We start from the raw sequence: 6665 nt of genomic DNA, 5'->3' as shown, positions 1-6665 counted from the left end.
TTAAAATAGAGGAAGACTAATAGATTAGAGGATTTGGATGGGTAAAGGAGGAGGGAAAGGAAGGGGGTAGTACTGAAGTCTGAAGTGGAGCAAATTATACTATATGCATTTATGACTATGCCAAAATGAACCCCACAATTATATGTAACTATTATGCACTAATAAAAATGTTTTTAAAGGTGCAAATTTTCTATTCTATTTTTATTTTTCTGCAATCTCAATCATGATTGAGAGCTGAATTTTTGCAAAGGATTTTTCTGACCAATTGACATTAATATGCCTTCTTTTACCCTCTCTCTTTTAACTAGTTAATACAATGATTTACATTTGGGATTTTCTAATATTAAACCAGCTTTGCCTACCTGGGTTAAATTCAACAAAGCAATGGGCAATTTTTTTATGTGTGTATGTGTCTGTGTTTGTGTGTGTGTGTGTGTGTGTGTGTGTGTGTGTGTATATTCTTGAGTTAGATTTGCTAATGGCTTAAGAATTTTTTATATTCATATTCATGAGTGGACTGGGCCTATAATTTTCCTTTTTTGGATATATCTCTGTTTGATTTGGTATATCATGACTGAATTAGTCAGGGTTTCCAGAGAACTAGAACCAAAAGAATGTGTTTACAAGGAGGTATGTAGGTAGTAGGTAGGTAGGTAGGTAGATGGATTGTAAGGAATTTGGTTCATGTGAATATGCAGGTGGGTAAATCCCCAGATCTTTAGAATGTGTGGCAAGCTGGAAACCCAGGGGATCCAGTGGTTTAGTTTCAACCTGAGCCTGAGCCTGAAGTCCTGAGAACCAGGAGAGTAGAATGGTGCAGTTCCCTGTCTAATGTCCATCATTTTTTCTAATATCCAAGAGATAATATTATTTATTTTAAATTCACAGACTTAATTTACTTTTTTTTGGTGTGTGTGTGGTGTTGGGGATTGAACCCAGGGCCTTGGGCATGCATTTGGAGCCAGCCCAAATTCACAGACTTAATTTTTTAGAATAGGTTTTAGTTTACAGAAAAATTGGATAGATGATGCAGGAAGCTGTGTATTCTCTACACAAAATTTCTTCTATTATGAGCATCTTACTTTAGTTGGTATATTTGTTTCAATTAATGAGCCCTTACTGATACATTGTTATGGACCAAAGTCTATAGTTGATTCATATTTCCCTAATTTTTACCTCATGACCTTTTTCTGTTTTGGGTTCCCACCAGGATATCTTAACACATTTTGTTGTCATGTCTCCTTAGGCTCCCCTTGGCTGTTTTACTTTTTAAGATTGTCTTTGTTTTTTATTGCCTTGATAGTTTTGAAGAACACCCGTCGGCTGTATCGCAGGATGCTCCTGATCCTCTCGGTCTCCAGTAATCTTCTTTGCTCTGAAGTCTATTAGACCTGATTTTGTTTTAGTCAGCTTTTTCTCTGCTGTAAACAGAAGACCTGACAAGAACAATTTTAGAGGAGGAGAAGTTTATTTGGCACTTAAGGTTTCAGAGGTCTCAGCCAATTGGCCAATTCCATTCCTTAGGGCCTGAGAGGAGGCAGAACATCATGGTAGAAGGGTGTGGTGGAGGAAAGCACTAGGAACATGGCACCAGGAAGCATAGAGAGCGCTTCTCAATGAGTAAAAAAAAATAGAAACCCTAAAGACACACCCTCAGAGACCACCTCCTCCAGTCACTCCCCACCTGCCTACAGTCACCGCCATATGATCCCTATCAGAGAATTAGGGTGCTGAGATGTTTAAACCTCTCATAACCCAATCATTTCACCTCTAAATTTTCTTGCTTTATCTCACACATGAGGTTTTGGGGGAATACCCCATCTAAACCATAACAGATAAAATTACTCAACTTTCTGGCCTCCAATGTTTCTCATGCAAAATGCGTGGTCATTAATTGTTTCACCCTTGTAAGATGTCATTTCTCCTTCGCAGTTTTCAAGATTCTTTCTTTGGCTAGTCATGGTGACACATACCTGTAATTCCAGCAACTCAGGAGGCCTGAAGCAAGAGGATCACAAGTTTGAGGCCAGCCTGGGCAATTTAGCAAGATCCTGTCTCAAAATAAAATAAAAAGGGCTGGGGTGGTAGAGCACCTCTCAGTTCAAATCCTCTGTAAAAAATTAAAAATTAAAAAAAAATTGTCTTTAGTTTTGGGAACTTCAATATGTGTAGATGTGGGGTTTTTTAGCTTTATCCTACAGGATTTGCTCAACTTTTTAACTATGTAGATTTATGCCTCTGGCCAAATTTGGAAAATTTTCAGCCATTATTTTTTCACATATGCTTCGACCCCACCATTTTCTTCCTCTTCTAGAAGTCCATGACACAAATGTTACATGACATCTTTTGTAATAGTCTTTGGGAGCCCTCGGTCTATGTTAACATTTATTTCAGTCTGTTGTTCAGATTGGGTAATTTCTTTTTTTTTTTTTCTTTTTTTTAGAGATAGAGATAGAGAGAGAGAGAGAATTTTTTAATATTTATTTTTTAGTTTTCGGCGGACACAACTTCTTTGTTTGTATGTGGTGCTAAGAATCGAGCCCGGGGCCTCACGCATGCCAAGCAAGCGCACTACCGCTTGAGCCACATCCCCAGCCCCAGATTGGGTAATTTCTGTTGTTCTGTTTTCCAGTTCTCTGATTCTTTCTCTGTCCCTTCCACTGTACTGTTGAGTGTGTCCACTGAGTGACTTTTAGTCTCTGTTATTATATTTCTCAGTTTTAAATTTTCCACTTGTGTCTTTTTCATATCTTTACTCTCTTTGTGAGATATCCTGTTTTTTATGTTGGTAAGGTGTTCATAATTGCTCATTAAGGCATTTTTATGATGCTGTTTTATCTTTGTCAGGTAATTCTAAAATCTCTGTCACCTTGCTATTGGCATCTATTAGTTGTCTTTTTTAAATTCAGTTTGAGGATCTTCCTGATTCTTGATTTGTATTGTGGATTAAATGTTTCTTCCTCCTTAGGTTCACAAATTGAACCTCTAACCTCAATGCGATGGCATTTGTGTGGGGGGCCTTTGAAAGGTAATTAGGGTTACATGAAGTCATGAGGGTAGGATCTTGGTCTGATGGGTTTAATGCCCTTATAAGAAGAGGCACCAAAATGTTTGCCCCCTCTCCCTCTATTTGAGCACAGAGGGAAGGCCTCAGAGGGCCCAGTGAGAAGGCGGTCACCTGTAAGCTAAGGAAGAGAGAGAGCCCTCACCAAGAACCAAACTGGCCAGTTCTTTCATCTGGAGACCTCTCAGCCTCCAGAACTTGAGAAATAAATTCGTTTAAGTACCCAGTCTTGTTATGGCAGCCTGAGCAAACTAATATAGGATAACAAGTGATTTTCTATTTAAACATGGAAAATATAGGCATTATGAGACTTAGGATTTTATTTAAACCTTTTTCAGCTGGAGTTTTTAAATGATATTTCTCTAGCAATGTAAGGTATATGTGTGTTTGCTGTTACCACCTCATTATTACCAGAAGCAGGTAGAAGTACAAGTTCCCCACCCAGTCTCCAGCCTCCACTCCATTTACATGAATGGAGGAGGGCTCCTCACTCCTGCCTTGTGGAAATGGGATATCAGCACCTAACACTACCACCCCCATTCTCCCTGGCACCAGCAATAGGGTGAGAGTCTTGTTACTGCTCAGCAGGGATGAAAGTCCCAGCTCCTAACTTAGCCTTCTCTCACTTTTCCCCAGCAGGGAGCTGGGTGGAGACAATCACACCACCGGCTTGGCCTTTGCAGACATGTTTGGTGTCTGGCTGGAGTACAGTAGTTCTATGCTGCTGCTTTTCTGGTTTTTTGGCTAGACACAGCAGGCTTTAGTCTAGGCTTTTGGAGTCTGTGCCCATTGGCATTTCTGGGATACATGAGGTACAAAGAAAATGAAGGGAACTCATCACTGTATCATTCCTTCTACGAAAGTCCTTACCTGGTCTGTCTTCTTCTTTACTTCTTTCAGAGTCTTTGGTTTATTTTACATAATTGAGGATTTGGTTGTAGTTAATAGGACGAATGGAAATGGTTACACCCATTCCATCTTCAGGGACACCTATATATTAAATTTTTTAATTATCATTATTTTCTGACTGTGTTCCTAAAAAGTCTATTTTTTCTTTAGTTCCAAGTTTGCCTGGTAACTCCTTATAATTACATAATTCTTATTTCCTGCACATGTTTTAAAGCATTTCTGTTGTTTAATCAAAATTATGAAACATATTATGTCTGACAATGTCATTACTGAGATTTCTTTTGAATTTCTTTCTTTTTTTATGATTTTATTCTTATAATTTTATTAATGATGTATAAATGGTTAATGAACAGGTATCATCAATTTGGCTGACCTAAATTAACCATCCTGTGGGAAAAGTATTTATATTATCCAACTCCCCAGTGATTTTTTCATAAACTGGTTTAAAATGTCATCTTGGAACCCAAGTTTAGACAATAAAAAAGAAAAAATCTAACTTTTACAGTTGGCCATTATATCTTCAAAAAACAAACACCCACAATGTCACATTTCTTCAACTTCAAAAACACTTACCCAAATTGCTTGCTAGCATTAGAAGCACAGAACTGACAAAGGAGTACAAGATAAAAATATCTGTGAAACTGTCCATCAATTAATGCTTCACCGAAGGGCAGGACTCATACTGATGTATCAAAAGTACATTTTGAAGAGTCATGGAACAAAATATCTTTGTTCATTTCTTAAATTTATTGCTCCTTTAGCATCTGCATTAATAAATCTTACAGTCCCTGTGCAGCATCTTAACATGTGAGTTATGTAATTCACCGTAGTTAAGGACAAATCAATAGCAAAAAAAAAAAAAACAACAACCTAGCAATCCGGGAAACACTACTCAGTCCTCTCTTTTTCTGCTTTTTTGACCTGGACACAAGTACATACACTTGGAAACAAAACACATAACCTTGCAGTATTTCTATAATGATAATAATTAACTTCCCTTGCAAATAAAGTAGCCCATGGGGCCTAAGTCCAGTCACACAGAAAAGGGCAGGCAGCTCCTTGAATAACAGCAGCAGTTCTCTGGTCTCTCATCATCACGAAGGTAGTCATCTCTGCCGTTGTGCCACCTGAGGGGATGGCAGTGGACACTCTTGCACAGAAGACAGTCTGGTGGCTTTCATCCCTGCAGCCCAGCTCATTTCAATATTTACAATGCATTTGAGTCACCTGTTTCACTGCACATTCCCATTAGATGACAACCAGAGTATCCATAGATCATCACCGTCTTGGCCTGGTTTGAACTCTGGGCAATCAGTCATTCATTTTCTGTTGGTAGCACATTTTTGGGAGGAGGGCCTGGATTGGCCATTTTTTCTGGTGCTATCTTTTGACCCATTTTCTCATCCACAACTTCTACTTCTGCACTGTTCTTCAAAGTCTCCAGAATGAGATTAAGGTCTATGGTGAGAGCCTAGACATGGTGAAATCCAGCAATCATGGAAACAGGCAAGAAATCCTGTTCATCTATCCTTCTCCAAAGAAAGAAGTCATATTCCAAGTTTTGCATACTGAAGTGATATTCAACTTGGCACTTACATGTTAGGCAGTGTTTCTTCCACAGGATACACCCATACATCTGTGTCATCATTGTAATACATCACCCTGGGGGGTTAAGTTCTGTTTGATACGGCTGATTTGTCCTTTCATCATGCTCTCGGTAACCATTCAAATAATCAAAGTTCACTTGAGGGTCTCCTCTGCCCGTCCTCTTCCTCAGCCTCTAAAAGGACTTCGGTTACCATGCCCTCCCTCCTTTCACTGGATGTGCCTCTTGATCATCTCTTTTCTCCGTTTCTCTTCCAACCTCTCCTTCATTGATTCCTTCACTGAGCCTCATCCTCTCTGACATTTTCAACAGAACCATCTAATTGTGTTTCTTGGTTTTCTTTGCTCTCACTGTTACTTCTCTTTTCAACCTTCTCTACTTTTTCTTTTCTGATTTGTGGCTTCTTATTTCCCTGGCTGTTGACACGCTAAGACTGTAAAAAGTTTTTTCCAGTGTTCACTAATTCTCCTGGTATTGGCCAATTTGCTATATCACTGAAGTCACTGGCCTTGTTAGTTTTCCTTGTCTTGAGTTTTCTGGCTTTTATAACTTTGGAGGAACCAAGCTCAGCTGCCATCTTGCCAGGCCACATGCAGCAGCTGACCCCTTCCTTCTGAATCTCTTCTGATGTCACTTCTGCTAGTTCTTGCCTATGGCATCTTATTTCTTTATGTGGTTACTTTTCTTTTTAATTTTATTTCTGAGACTTAAAAAGATTTTTTAATTGAAATATAACTTACAGGGCCTGGGGTTGAACTCAGTTGTAGAGCACTTGTCTAGCATGTGTGGGGCACTGGGTTTGATCCTCAGCACCACATCAAAATAAATAAATGGAATAAATGCATTAGGTCCATCTACAACTAAAAAAGAAATGAAAAAAATATAACTTAGATCACTAAAGTGCATGAATTTTAAGCTCTATAACTTCATTTTACCTATGGAATGATCACCTAGATCTAGATAAAGACTATTTCTGGCATCCCAGAAGAGTCCCTTGTGCTTTCTCCCAATCAGTACCTACGCCAAAAGTAACCACTCTTCTGATATCTGTCGCCATGCATATGTTTTTACTGTTTTTGAATGTCA

The 6665-nt window shown here is 38.8% G+C and overlaps 1 pseudogene; it reads right to left on the bottom strand.

The window, feature by feature from the left end:
* Positions 1–5205: 5205 nt before the first annotated feature.
* On the bottom strand, positions 5206–6156 carry LOC101967278 (la-related protein 1B pseudogene; annotated as a pseudogene).
* Between the last annotated feature and the right edge of the window lie 509 nt (positions 6157–6665).

The sequence above is a fragment of the Ictidomys tridecemlineatus genome, chromosome 4 (assembly GCF_052094955.1).
Source record: "Ictidomys tridecemlineatus isolate mIctTri1 chromosome 4, mIctTri1.hap1, whole genome shotgun sequence".
Classification (NCBI taxonomy): Eukaryota; Metazoa; Chordata; class Mammalia; order Rodentia; family Sciuridae; genus Ictidomys; species Ictidomys tridecemlineatus.
This window is presented reverse-complemented; position numbering and strand designations above follow the sequence as displayed.